Here is a 15,115-nt window from a genome sequence, read left to right on the forward strand (position 1 = left end):
CCAGCGCAATTTCCAGGGGGAGCTTAATATTTCTGTTGGGACTTGAGAAGGAGATCTTCTCTGGTCAGGTGCAGATTGACAGAGAAAGAATGCCAGGATGGAGGGACGATAAAATTGCAAGGTCTAGAAAGTCTGAAAGCACAATACAGGCTCAAGGAGAAAATGTGAGTGGAAGTTAGAGGCTCCAATGAGAAGAGTAAGAGAATAATACATTTTGGTGACACATTTTGGAGGGTCTTAAATGTCTGACCAAGGAGTTATACTTAATTTTGAAGGCATTTGGAGAGCAAATGTAGGTCTTTGAGCTAAAGAATGATACGATTGAAAAAGTGCTATGAGATTAATATGACCGTGGTGTGTGTTCTAAGGATGATAGGAAGTTAAATGTGCAGAAAAATCTCCTAACAGTCTATTTTAACATTCTAGGATTGGGGTAAGGAGGCATAAATCGAGACTGGTTGGGTGGAGACAGAATGCTTGAGGTGATAAAGACATTTTTTTCTTAGGAATTGGCAGAGTGTTTGTGCACACAAGACTTCATTAAGTTATCAAAGGAACTCATTTGCTTCTCTCTCTTGTACATTTTAAAGACTTGCCTGAAAAGCAAAATTGTGAAGTTCTGTCTGTTTCTTCTCCCTGTCATGTGTTTAAATACAAGCAAAGAAGCCAGCTCTCAACTTTAAAGCCAATGCTGTTTTGGATTTTACCAAAACCAGCCAGCATTCCAGAGCAAAGAACTAAAGAAATGCTCTTTTCCAAAATTAATAACGACTTCAGACCTATTACTAGGGTAACATTATCTTGAGACCTACCTAATCACTTCTGTTTTAGAGGGAGATTTGATGACGAGTCACAACCCTTATAGTCACATGGGAAGTTGTGGTGTGAAAGCTGTTTCTTCCTGATGTTTAATGTGTCTTTCAGAAGTGGAGGCATGTGGAGTTTGTTCATCTTAACCAAAAGCAATAGGAAGCGAGTGTTTTTAGAAAAATCACCCAAAGACAGGTTATTTGTAATCCTTTAAAAAATAACTCATGGTTACTTTTTTAAAGGGTTATCAAGGATTTGTATGAAGGCATAACAGCTTCTGGAACATGGTAGAGTCAGTACATATTTTCACCCAATGGCTATCACCTAAATCCAAATTGTGTCTTTAATCTCAGTTACTGAGTTGTATATAGATGCTGCGTATGTACACGTGCTCTTGGAGAGCACATTGACCAAAATTTCATTTGTTTACCCAATGAGTCATGGTGCCCAAAAAAGTTAAGAACTACAGAGCCAGAGTCATGATTGCCAGAGCTAATCTCTTTTATCTTTACCATTCAATAGTGAAATGAGCAAAGTACAGATGGTATGCTATATTTTCTCATAAATACAGAAGACTGTATTTTATTCCTGATTTTTATTTGAAACAGTAATGATAAATTCTACTTGGCATCTTTTTAAAAGTTTGTTTGTTTGTTTGTTTGTTTGTTTGTTTAGGGCAGGGGAAGAGCAGAGAGAGAGAGAGAGAGAGAGAGAGAGAGAGAGAGAATCCCAAGCAGGCTCCATGCTGTTAGCATTGAGCTCGATGTGGGGCTCAATCTCATGAACCCTGAGATCACTACCTGAGCCGAAATGAAGAGTTAGATGCTTAACCCACTGAGTCGCCCAGGCACCCCCTTTAGTTGGCATCTTAAGTCATCTCCAATTAAGGATTGTCTTTCCTTCCTTCCTTCCTTCCTTCCTTCCTTCCTTCCTTCCTTCCTTCCTTTCTTTCTTTCCTCCCTTCCTTCCTTCCTTCCTTCTCCACAGAGTTCAAGTGTGTTCGTTATACAGTTACTCACAAATAGCATTATTGAGTTCAGTTACTCCAGCAAGAATTTGGACTTGAACGTACATGATGATTTTCCATAACCATGGTTAAAATCAAAGCATTGCTTGCAAGATGCTCAGTTAACTCTAAATTAAATTAATCAGGAAGCCCTATTCTTTCAGACAGAGTTTGCAAACTAATTCTAATTTTTGGAGTAGCCTAGACTTCTCTTAAGAAGGCAGATTCTTACAGTTTACTTGCAAGAGACTCTGACACATCAGGTCATAGATGGAACCCAGGAACGTGCCGTTTCTTATTAAGCGCTTCTCAGCTGGTTCTGAGGTAGGTGTTCTCAGAGCATACCTTCATCATCACTAGATGAGAAGGTTAATGTAGTAATTCAAGTGAGAGAAAACAAACATCCAGTGGAAGGCGGACCATCCTGGTTGAAGGGCTGCTTCTACCGGTTTTTTTCCTCTGAATTTTTTTCCTGTTACCAAATTGGGAGCTATGTTTGTTTCCTGGGGCTGCCAAAACAAAGCACCATCAACTAAGTGGCCTTCAACAACAGCAATTTATTGTCTCACAGTTCTGGAGACTGGAAGTCCAAAATTAAGTCGTTGGCAGGGTGATTTCCCCTCTGAGCCTGGCTAAAATGCTTCTTTGTCTTTTCCTAGCTTACGGTGGTGGCCTTCAATCCTCGCTTGGCGTTACTTGACTTGTAGGGGCAGTCTCTCCAGTCTCTGCTTCTGTCCCCCATGGCATTCTCCCTGTGTCTCTTTCCTCTTCCTAGAAGAACACCGGCCATATTGGATTAAGAGCTCATTAGGGGCGCCTGGGTGGCGCAGTCGGTTAAGCGTCCGACTTCAGCCAGGTCACGATCTCGCGGTCCGTGAGTTCGAGCCCCGCGTCAGGCTCTGGGCTGATGGCTCAGAGCCTGGAGCCTGTTTCCGATTCTGTGTCTCCCTCTCTCTCTGCCCCTCCCCCGTTCATGCTCTGTCTCTTTCTGTCCCAAAAATAAATAAACGTTGAAAAAAAAAATTAAAAAAAAAAAAAAGCTCATTCTACTCCGGTGTGGCCTCAACTTTACTAAGTTAATTACATCTGCAGCAGTTCTATTGCCCAATAATTGGTCATATCCTGAGGTCCTGGAGGTTAGGACTTCAACATACCTGTTTTGGAAGATGTGATTTAATCCACGAAAGAGGGAGGAAGGGCACGTGGCTAGAATAGGTCCGGGATTCACAAATCAGCGTCATAAATTGGTCCAGCGTGACTGTCTGGTCTCTTAAGGAACAAGCTAGAATCACAGGTTCCTTTAACCTGAGCTCCAGATTCCAGCTCAGTAAGGATGAGGTTGTGCCTTAGAACACAATTGTGTTCGCATTGTGTTACTGATCTGTAGGAAAGTCCCACTCTGAGGAACCCCGCCGGAAGCATCTGCTTAATTATGTTTTGCTGAATGTGCTGTGTAAATGATAAATTATGACTACGTAAAACTGAGGTGATAGCCACATGTAACAACTATGTATAATATCTCCACAATGAGCTGCTACCATATGTTTGTCTGTCTCGGCAGGAGCAGGGAAGCAGTGTTCACAGATTATGCTTGTTTAATTGATCGTTCCATGCGTTTAAGGAAAATTATAGCTCCTCCTAAGAAGGATCTTTTATAAAATGAAGCACAGTTTCAATGTTTTTGTTTTTCCACTATTTTAATTATCAACGGGATGATGACAAATTGGGCCATTGACCCCATTATGACTGCTTTCTTTTCATTAATAATGGCAAAGGCTCTTCTTAAAGTGGAACCAAAATGCAGATGTGAGTTCACCAAGCCTCTAAGGACTTAAGGAGACCATGCATTTGATGAAAATGGCATGTTTAACAATCCTCCTTTCAAGATAGAATACAGATAAAATACAGAGACTCTGAGGCCAAAAGTACTCTTTGTCACAGCCGCACTCGATAATACATATGTTGTTAATCCCTGGCCATTTCAGAGTAATTGCAGGCTTCTTCGTGGAACCAATTTTCTGACTTTGGAGACTAAGATAATTCAAATTGCATGTCCTTAAGTACGATAGTAAGAGGAGTCTGCCAGTGGTTGCTTGTAGGAGCCGATCTTGCTGGAGGAACTAGTTGGACCTTCGTGGGTCTTACAGACTGGAGGTTTGCATTTAGCCCTTTCCTTGGCAAGAGGGCTCATGCCACTCTCAGAATTAACAAGCGTGTCTCAGAGTCACGGAATTGCCTGTCGAGTGGAATTTATAATTTTAATGAGGCAGTTTGCTGTTTCACATCGCAGAGTACTAACCACTATACGATCACGGCCCAGTTTGCTGTTTCAAATGGCACATTTTGAAAAAGCAAATGTGGTTTCTTCTTGAATAATTGGTAGTCAGTTCGTAGTTTCCTTTGTGTATTTTTAGTTACATGTATGTTCCAATGGGACCTCCCCCCCCCGCCCCCATAGTGCCATTGTTTACCGATTGGCATTTGGTGGCAAAATCCCCTCCATTGTATCTGCCTCCCTGGTAATGTTGGATGTAAAGTGAGGTACACGTTTTTGATGATTCCTTGCATAAATCTGGTACGTAAAATATTTTGCCAAAATTATCACTTCATAGAAAGTGTTATTTCATGTGACTGAGCCAAATGTTTCAATCAGTTTCCATATGCCAGAAGTGGATGAAGATTGAGGGAAGAGTGTGACTGAATGCAGATGATGTCTGTGAACTTTCTCAGGGTCACGTTGGAGACACAAGTAGACAAAGACTGTTTCTAGCCGCAATACCTTCTTGGTTTCATCTGGTCTCCGCTGAGACTGCAGCCTTGATTTCCGGATTCTTTTTTTTTTTTTTTTTAATTTTTTTTTTCAACGTTTATTTATTTTTGGGACAGAGAGAGACAGAGCATGAACGGGGGAGGGGCAGAGAGAGAGGGAGACACAGAATCGGAAACAGGCTCCAGGCTCTGAGCCATCAGCCCAGAGCCCGACGCGGGGCTCAAACCCACGGACCGCGAGATCGTGACCTGGCTGAAGTCGGACGCTCAACCGACTGCGCCACCCAGGCACCCCATGATTTCCGGATTCTTAGAGAAGGGTTGCATCCTCTTGATGGATCTATTATCTTTGTGTCTCTGGGTCAAAAGTTATCAAAGAGAAGCAGAAAATCCAAGCTGGAATAACACTCCGAATATTCTGAAGAATATCTATGACATTCCCCATAAATATTCAGACCTTCATCAGAAAACCGTAGCTTTGGGCAAAGAGGGGTGTGTATAGTTCAATGTCAGCATTTAACAGCCGGTCATCGCCATGTCATTGGGCTTTCTTCCCTTTGGCCACAGTGCATCTTCACTGTTATGCTTTAGTTTTTTTTTTTCTATCTGCGTATTAGTTAATTAATTAATTCTTCAATATTTTTCAAACATTTACTGCTTGCATTCACTTGCATGTAACAACTTAAGAGAAACTCAGTGTAATTGAGAAGATTGATCTCTGGGAAAAAGTTTCCAACGTTGGAACGGACGTGGTAAATGATATACTGTAACACAAGAGCAAAATGCGAGAAAAATGCATGGAAGAAGAAGGTAACAAGAAATCTACGGGTAATAAGATACTCCTGGTGAAATGGACACACTCTTGGCCTTTATGATACTCATTTGCCGTATACTTAACTCAGCATTTCTATCTACTGGGCATTGTGCTGATGATGACTAGAACATAGTTTTTTGCCCTGAAGACTCATAGGTGGAGGGGAAGACAGCTAGGTGACAGAACAATCTCGGCTCTATAGAAGTGCAGAGAACTGATGGCCTGTGGGCCAGGGCAGAGAGGAAAGGGCTCCTGAGAAGGAAATGCTATTGGGTTCTTTAGTTTCCAAAGACCCAGTCCACCCAAATGGGCTCAAGTAAAGTAGGGTCATTTGAAGACATGAGGGATTCTCACAGAAACAAAAGGCAGGGAGTATCTGCTCTCGAGAGAACCGGGCATCAGGTGAGCACTCTGTATCCATCTGACTCTGAGAGTCTAAGCGGCCCGGTCTCATTATGCTTCTTTCTATGTGTTTTTTCTCTAATACAGAATCACTGGATTTTTACTGAATGATGTATTTTTTTCAATAGATCATCACCTTCTCCTCCTCCTCCCTCTCCTCCTCCTCCTCCTCCTCCTCCTCCTCCTCCTCCTCCTCCATCTTCGTTTTAAGAAAATTTCCTGCAGTCATCTTCAAGGTTGCATTTCATGGCTAACAGATTGGAAATCACTGACATTTCCTGTTGACTCTTGTCTGTAGATGCTTGTAATTGTTAAAATACTGTTTATAGTTGCTTAGGTGCCTACGAAGTCTGGAGCGAATTCTGCTGGTGAGAGCTTATTTTTAATTCTACCTTTTAATATTTAAACATGTAATTATTTCAGCTCAAATCTGTTCACATTTTATTTATAATGTTAACATCTTATTTTATTTTTTTAAAGTTTATTCATTTATCCAGAGAGAGAGAGAGAGAGAGAGAGCACAAGCAGGGGGAGGGGCAGAGGGAGAGGGAGAGAGAATCCCAAGCAGGCCCCACACTGTCAGCACAGCACCTGATGTGCGGCTCAAACCCACAAACCATGAGATCATGACCTGAGCCGAAACCAAGGGTGGGATGCTTAACCGACTGAGCCCCCCAAGTGCCCCCATAAGTTTTAAACTGAGTTCGCAATGGTCGTCCACAATAATGTCGGTTGTTTCACCTCCAAGAGAATGAATTTCCAAAAGTTTGCTTTGACTCTATGAATTGATTGATGAAAGCCAAATTATTGTTGGAATTAACTTTATGGTGCATGCGAAACATCTACTAATATTGACATAAAATTAGCATCATTCAACTCTGAGGGAGTTCTTCTGCTAATGGAGCCAGTATATTGGGGGTTACTGCTTTACGTTTTGTATACACATAATATAACTTGGAATTGAAAAACCAGCAAAATTAATGTAGCAAAGCATTGATTGATCTAAACGGAAAGTGATGGATCATGGACTGACATGTAAATTCACCTTTCATAGCTTCGCATGTTGAATGGTCAATTCTAGGCACAGTCTCCCTAAAATAACTGCTGACTTTTGATAGCAGTTACTGACCCTTCTTCAACAGACCGTGTGTCTTGTGGATTTCACGAGGTCAGAAACGTTTTGGTAAGCGGTGAGGCCAGAATCTCGGTGCTAATTTTGAAAGGTGTGGCCCCGTTGATTCAAAAGTGGAGTATTGGACTTTTATTTTTAACAGTATAATTTTAAAAAGAATACAGTGTCCAGTTCAGTCTCCTACATGAAAATGACCTCACTGTCACTGAAAAAGTGCACAGTGTTAAGAAGACAAAATAACAAATACAATCATACTCCCCCCATGGCACAAGGATACCGCCAGCCTGTAATGTACAGAACAGACAAACAAGGTCACACGCAGGCACTGGTGGATCCTGGTGTCTGTGCTTCAGCTTGGAGTCACAGGCTGGCACAGCACTAAACCCGACTCCTCCATGATCCCTCTCCAGTGGCCTGGATTCCTGCTCCTTCTCCTGCCCCTGGTGGTTCGGGCAAAATGTGATCTGAGGGCAGTGACAACTAGCCAGAGAGGAACCAGATGAGGAGGACAGCAGCTCGTCCTAGAAAAGTGAAGAGGTCACTCTTCAAGTCACCAAATTTAAATTGTGCCTGTGCTGCTCATCAACATGATGCCTTGGGGAAATCCTTTGGTCTCTCAAGATCTCAGTTCCTTCATGTATAAAATGAGGAACTGGGACAATGGCCCCTCTAACTTTGATAGTCAAAGACCTGAGGTTCTGTAATTCAAGACAGAATTCTTCCCTTCCCTTCCCTTCCCTTCCCTTCCCTTCCCTTCCCTTCCCTTCCCTTCCCTTCCCTTCCCTTCCCTTCCCTCCCCTCCCCTCCCCTCCCCTCCCCTCCCCTCCCTTCCGCTCTCCTCCTCCCCTCCCCTTCCTCTTTCTTTCTTTCTTTCTTTCTTTCTTTCTTTCTTTCTTTCTTTCTCTCTCTCTTTCTTTCTTTCTTTCTTTCTTTCTTTCTTTCTCTCTCTCTTTCTTTCTTTCTTTCTTTCTTTCTTTCTTTCTTTCTTCTTTCATGTGTGTTAATTACTGAGTGTACAGTCTATTTATTTTGACCTTGGAATAAATATAAGGTAATTCTTTGAGGTAAAAAAAAAGGTTTCTCAGATTTCAGGTAGAACCTTAGCTTGTGACACAGGGCTTCTGAAAGACAATTGTAGAAAAGAACTATGACGTAGAACCCCAAGTGTTGATATCAAATCCAAGAATTGGATTCAAATCCTGTGACTTCTCCAGTTCCTATCTCTAGTGTCCTGGTCAAGACCTACAATATGTCTTCTGTTTCATCTCTCAGTCGGAGTTAAATTCTCCTGGAGCCTAGGCTGCATGTTTTTATTTATTTTTTAATTCCAGAATGCTCTTTGTCATTTGACGGTGCAACATACTAAACTATTTAAAATACCTTGTGAGTGAAATCACAGGGCTGAGATGTGGCGTGTGTTGCTAGAGCACGTGAAGGGCAGGGCTTGGGTTGGGCAGTCTCCTTCCCCTCGCCTCCTTTCTTACCTCCGGGCATGCATTTCTTCCCTCTGCTTGAACCCCGGTAATTAGCGCAGACAAAAAGCAGATTTCGATGCATAGACAGTTCATTCAGGTTGGTGGGTTGCGTTATGTCAAGAAGTTATTTGGGCAATTTTTATCTGGTTTAAGTGGATTAAAAGAATGACGGCACCCAGGATGCAGAGTGGCCCCATCCTCTGACTTTGTCTTCTGCCGGTTCTCTGTGATCTCAAGAAGCATTGCATTGAATTTCCATAAATTCATCCCTATCTTACTCCTTCCCAACTTAACATTGTTTTAAGGTCAATCCAGAGATACATACAGATGATCTCAGTGTTAGAGACTGAGTTTTATAACAAACATACTTAAGTTCACGTACATAAGAATGTGAGATCACGAGGACAGGGATTTCTCTTTCTTTACTATCCTATTCCTTTCTCCTTGGTGCAAAAGATGCTGATTTAGATTAAATTAATGAACGTGAGGGTGACCCATGCTCTCCTGAGGGTGAGCATCATGCCTGTCTTGTATGGCTCTGTATCTGCAGCCCCTCAAAAAGTGTCTGCCTCTCATTCACCGAGGGAATGAATGAACTTAAGGATATGGTCATCGCCATTAAAGAGTTTACAGTCTGGAGGCAGATTGGCGAAAGATTAAGGAGCAGTAATAATTTGAGATCACAATGGGAAATTACCTCAGGACAGTCATATTTTAATTGTCCAAATAATGACTTAAATAATTGTCCTCAATATTCAAAGTAGGACAATAATATAAACAAGAATCTTCCTCCAACAGACTTTGATATCAGTGGTTTGTTTGTTTGTTTATTTATTTATTTATTTATTTATTTATTTATTTATTTATGCAACAAATCTTTGAGTGTTTCTGTGTTCAAGGCAGTATATCAGGGGCTGCAAAGTCAATAGTGAATAAAATAAATGGAGGTCTTACCCCAATGAAACTTATAATCTAATGGGGAAAACCGTCAGAAACCAAGTAATGAAAAATGTTACGTTTTGAAAAAAAAAATGGCACATGGAGATAGAGACTAACATAATAGCTACTCACAAAGAAAGTGAACTAGAAAAACGGAACATTTAAGCTGAACTTGAAGGATGAGAAGGAACCGGCTCTGTGAAGAACATTACAGGCAGAGGGAAATGTGCATCCAGAAGCCCCAGGGTCCAAAGGCATTATGGAACTCAGTCACCAAGAGAGCTTCCAGATGGTGGTGAAGAAGGAGGCAGGTACTGAAGGGTGTGGATGAAGATGGCATATGGTACGCGAGTGTGCTGTGAGGCACAAAATATAATAACATTATAAAAATTCATTCTTGGGGCCCCTAGGTGGCTCAGTTGGTTAAGTGTCCAACTCTTGATTTCGGCTCAGGTCATGATCTCGTGGTTCGTGAATTCAAGCTCTGTGTTGGGCTCTGAGCTGACAGGGCGGAGCCTGCTTGGGATTCTCTCTCTCTTCCCCCCTCTCTTGGCCCCTCTCCCCTCTTTAAACATTCCTTCTTGCTCAGATGTGGAGAATGGATCGTGGTACACCAGAATGGGAGTGGGCATTTGCTTTCATAGTTCATCCAAAAAATAAGGAAGTCAATAAAAATTTAAAAAAAGATGGCGACCTTGCTACCAAGGTAGCAGCAGTGAAGAAAACCAGGTATGGAAGGATGTGAGGTTGGATGAAAGAATTTGCTGTTGGAAAAAAGTGGAAGAGAGTACTCCTAGGTTTCTGATTGAAATAGTGGGTAGATAGGGGGGGCTCTTTACTGAGGGGGGCAATACCCATCCGGGCTAGGAAACACGGGTTTAGTGGTGGACAGGTTAAGTTTGAGATGTCTGCCAGACAAACTCAGAGATACCCGGTAGCAGTCGGGAGCCAGGTATGTGAGTGTGGATCTCAGAGGAAACGTCTGAGCTAAGGATACAAACGTGAGAATCCTCACACACCGAGCCTACAGTGATGGGAAACCCGCTGCGCGTACCAAATTCAAGCCTTCAGTTTACATCACGTGGACCTGGAACACTGAACTACCTCAAATGCTTTTCCTCATCCCTCACTATTTACCCATCCTGACATTCTCAGCCTGCTCCTACACCTCCTTTACTTGCCACAGGACCCTTGTCTACACTATTTGCCCTTTCTGACCATGACTCCATTCTTTGTTCTCTCTCACACCTGCCCTTTATCCTGTCGTCTCTCATGTCCGCACTGCGGCTCTCACCATCCTTTCAACCTCCTGACCTGGTGCCTACGTCAGCTGCTTCTCAGCCCCTGGACCCTTACTGCCTGCTGTATACAGTGGTCCACAGATTGTAACGCCCCAGTGATCTGTGTTTAGTTCATGGCAGTATTCCAAGTTCTATGAATCTTTTAAGGTAAGGCTCCTTTTCCAATATCATTTCACGTCCTACATCAAAATGAGGTTCAATTCCTACAAAAAGAAGGAGGAAGAAGAAATTTAAAGGGGGATTATTGGTGATAGGGTGTTTGTAGATCAGGTTGCAATTTGTGTGTGAAACAAATAAAATTTGTTTTCATGGGGCACCTGGGTGGCTCAGTTGGTTAAGCATCTGACTCTTGATTTCGACTCAGGTCATGATCTCGTGGTTCGCGGGTTTGAGCCCATCCCCCAATCCCTGCTTGGGTTTCTCTGTCTCTCCCCCTCTCTGCCCCTCCTCGCTAGAGCTCTCTCTCTTTCTCTCTCTCTCTCTCTCTCTCTCAAAATAAATAAACTTAAAAAAAAAAACCCAAATGAGAGTGTAGTGCTTGGTCCACTCTTTCTGCCCTTTGTCTCAGCAGGTGCAGAGGGGTACCCTTACCTCAAGCTCACTGCTAGCACTGTAGCTAGAAATTGCAACCGTTAGCATTCAAGGAACTTAACTGAAGTGCCGACAGTTGCTGATGCCCAATATCATATTGCCTGACATCCCAATCCTGAAGAATTCTCTTTGCCAGTTCATTTTTGCTTCAGGGAATGAGCAATCAGTTACCAGATCCTCTGACCATTTGTATAAATCCCTGAGATGTTACCCTCAGAGGAAAAGAGTCCGTTTTTTTCCTCTTTCACTGAAAGCAACCCAAGCCAGTAATCTGACATGCTTTTGTTCTCGGTTCTATTCTCATGAATTCTCCAAGTCATGTCTTTTTTCTTTTGGGCTTAATTTGTTTTCAAGTCAAAAGAGCGCTTCAAGTAGAGTATATGGAATTAAGGAGTTGTCCAGTGCTTATTATTGGGATAATTGAATACAGTTAAATTTACAGCAATAAGCTTATGTGCTGTTGGGTGGAGCAGGGGATAAAGGTTGGGGGTTGTCCCAGGAAACGTTGTGTCACATATTTGGTCATCGACTCAAATGGCAAGTGCTCTGGAACCACACTTGCATGGGGTCTCTGGACATGGTTAGTTCCTTCTTGGTAAATGAATCTGATTAAGAATGTGTTGGAGGGGCACCTGGGTGGCTCAGTCGGTTAAGCGTCCGACTTCGGTTCAGGTCACGATCTCGCGGTCCGCGAGTTCGAGCCCCACGTCGGGCTCTGGGCTGATGGCTCAGAGCCTGGAGCCTGCTTCCGATTCCGTGTCTCCCTCTCTCTCTGCCCCTCCCCCGTTCATGCTCTGTCTCTCTCTGTCCCCAAAATAAATAAACGTTAAAAAAAATTTTTTTTTAAAAAAGAATGTGTTGGAAATGCAGCCCCTGCTCTGTGTAAGAGGAACTCCCTGGGGTCACCTAAGACTAAGGCCTGCCCACAGGGAGCTCACAGTCTTGTCGGACAGTTAAGACCTGACGTTGTGGTCCCAAGCCATCATTACAAATTCGTACCCCGTTAGCTCTCCCTTCACAACGTTATGTAGTCTTTGCCGCCACCCACGCTAAACCCTCTCATCTCACTGCCATTATTACCCTAATCTCCCACGTGGCATCTCTACACTTCACTGCTGCCCTTTTTAGCCTCTTCTCAGGGTGATCTGGTCATGTGGGTCCTCTGTTGAGAACCCCTAGGGGCCCCCCAGCCCCCTCAGAGTAGAACTAGTATAAGGATACTGGCAACACAGACCAGACCCTACACACAGTCCCGTCACATATACTGTCAAGGACTCTCTGCTCCCAGCCTCCTGCTTCCTCTCTGCTCATCTCCTTGCCCCTCCTGGAGAATGCCAGGAATGCTGCTACCTCAGGACCTTTGCTCTGCCCGGACACCTCTTGGCCTCAGATGGTTCAGTTTCTCCTGTGTTCCTGTCTTCACTCACAGTGAGGTCTTCCTAGGCCATGTTCTCTTAAATTGGATTCGTGAACACACACACACACACACACACACACACACGCAAACACACGTACTCTCTTTAATTGTTTTCCATGTAGATATCCCCATGGGAAGCCCTAATATTTTGAATATTGGTCTGTCTTTTCCTCAGTGGGAAGTAAGCTCCTTGAAGGCAGTGTTGGGTTTTCTTCCAGTTTGCCACGTCTTGAGCACGCGGGGTAGCGTCAGACACGCAGACAAGGTGGTGGGTTCATTTCCGAGGCCTGCTATCGCACAAATTGGGTTGTTTAAGACCACGGAAATTTACTGGCTCACAATTCTGGAGGATCAAGCCTGAAATCAAGGTGTCTGCAGAGCCACGCTCTTCCGAAACCTCTAGAGGGACATCTCTACCCGCCTCTGCCAGCTTCTCGTAGCTTCAGGCATTCTTGACTCGCGGCATTCAATCTCTGCCTGCATCATCACAGGGCATTCTCTCCTCCTGTGGCAGTGTTCTCATGTGGTACTCTCCTTTCTGTGTGTGTCTGTGGCGTCTTATGTGGACACAAGTCATGTTGGAGTAAGGGCCCACCTTACCCTCGTGTGACCCCATCTTAGTTTAACTAATTACATCTGCCACAATTTTCTTTTTTCTTTTTTTTTTTTTTAATTTTTTTTTTCACCCTTTCTTTATTTTTGGGACAGAGAGAGACAGAGCATGAACGGGGGAGGGTCAGAGAGAGGGAGACACAGAATCGGAAACAGGCTCCAGGCTCTGAGCCATCAGCCCAGAGCCTGACGCGGGGCTCGAACCCACAGACCGCGAGATCGTGACCTGGCTGAAGTCGGACGCCTAACCGACTGCGCCACCCAGGCGCCCCTCTGCCACAATTTTCAAAGAAGTCGCACTGAGATACTGGAGGTTAGGACTTAAGTATATCTTTCCAGGGGGCACAGCTTGACCCCAAAAAGGTGGTAAGGCTCTGAGGTAAGTAGAGATGATGGAAATGGGGACACGGAAAGCAGATGGCAGGCATGAGATTTGAAGGAAGAGTACACAGGATCCTGTAACAGGTGCCTCTCGAGTGTGATGAGGTAGAAGCTGGAGATGAGAAAGCATCTCTCTGCCTGGGGGATGGAGCCCGAGGGAGACAGGAAGGTCTGAAGACACGTCCGTCACCCCTAGTGACACTGGCACCCTGCATCCCCTCCTCCACAAGCTGCCCCACATCCCAGAGGCAGCCAGTATCTGTGGCCGGCTGTGTGTCTCCTGGAATTCTTACCCAGAGGAACGTGGATCTAAGACTGCCCTCTGCCTTCAAGAAACAGATCCTTAAAGAACTACTAGAAAGTGAGGGAGGAGTTGAGTGCTGGTTTTCATCGTGACAAAATAATGCATTGGCTACACATTTTAAATTCTCCTACTTTCCTCCTATTACTGAGAACTTCTCTTGAAACTTGCATTTATGCTTCATGTCTCCGTAAGAAACACTGTGTATATCATATCTAGCGACCTGAGATGTTAATTGTCCTGTCCTTTTCAACTTAATGTTGAACTAGTTCATAACGTATATTTTGAGTTTTTGTTCTTTGAGACACCTATTCTCTCCCTCTGTTCGTGTCCTCTCTCTTTCATGTTCTACGCTATTCTGTTTTTCTTTATGCACTACTGATCTTTGAAGATTGGAGTAAGCTTGGTAACGGAAGTATTTCAATTCAGACTTCTTTTAGAAGTCCTTTAGTCCCCACCAGGCCAGTCGAATAGATTGGCAAACGAACAGTGCCTGTGCTCGTGTAAGTCCTTAATCTACCATCAGACGCTTTTCTTTTCTTTTTTTTTTTTTTTAATTTTTTTTTCAACGTTTTTTATTTATTTTTGGGACAGAGAGAGACAGAGCATGAACGGGGGAGGGGCAGAGAGAGAGGGAAACACAGAATCGGAAACAGGCTCCAGGCTCCGAGCCATCAGCCCAGAGCCTGACGCGGGGCTCGAACTCACGGACCGCGAGATCGTGACCTGGCTGAAGTCGGACGCTTAACCGACTGCACCACCCAGGCGCCCCCATCAGACGCTTTTCAAGAGTAGCCAGGAAATTCTCAAGACAATTGGAGGAGAGCAGAACACTCAGAAGAAGGGCTACCTGGGGGAAATTCTGGGCTTTGCCCTGCCTCTTCTGTGGCCAGAAGTACTCTCTCATCAATACAACCCTGGAGGATTCTGGTTTGCTTTATGCTTTTGTCAGTTCTTCCATCAAATTCATTCTTAGGATAAATCTTCCTAGCTTCTTCTACCTTTCTTTTACCCCCAAAGATAGATAGATAGACAGACAGACACAGATATAGACATGGATAGACATAATGAAATGCTCCGTTCTTGATGAGTGTATGTATGCATGTCTTGGGTGGGTCACCTTTTATGATTCATGAAGTTACCTGTTGTATGACTTGTGTGTTGC

The 15,115-nt window shown here is 43.7% G+C and overlaps 1 protein-coding gene across 2 annotated transcripts in view; it reads left to right on the top strand.

Moving 5' to 3' along the window:
* The window catches only part of FBXL7 (F-box and leucine rich repeat protein 7), a 395,240-nt gene that overhangs the window by 174,742 nt on the left and 205,383 nt on the right, over positions 1–15,115 (top strand). The window lies entirely within an intron of this gene.

Source organism: Puma concolor, chromosome A1 (genome assembly GCF_028749965.1).
Source record: "Puma concolor isolate L17-30 chromosome A1, mPumCon1.1.hap2, whole genome shotgun sequence".
NCBI lineage: Eukaryota > Metazoa > Chordata > Mammalia > Carnivora > Felidae > Puma > Puma concolor.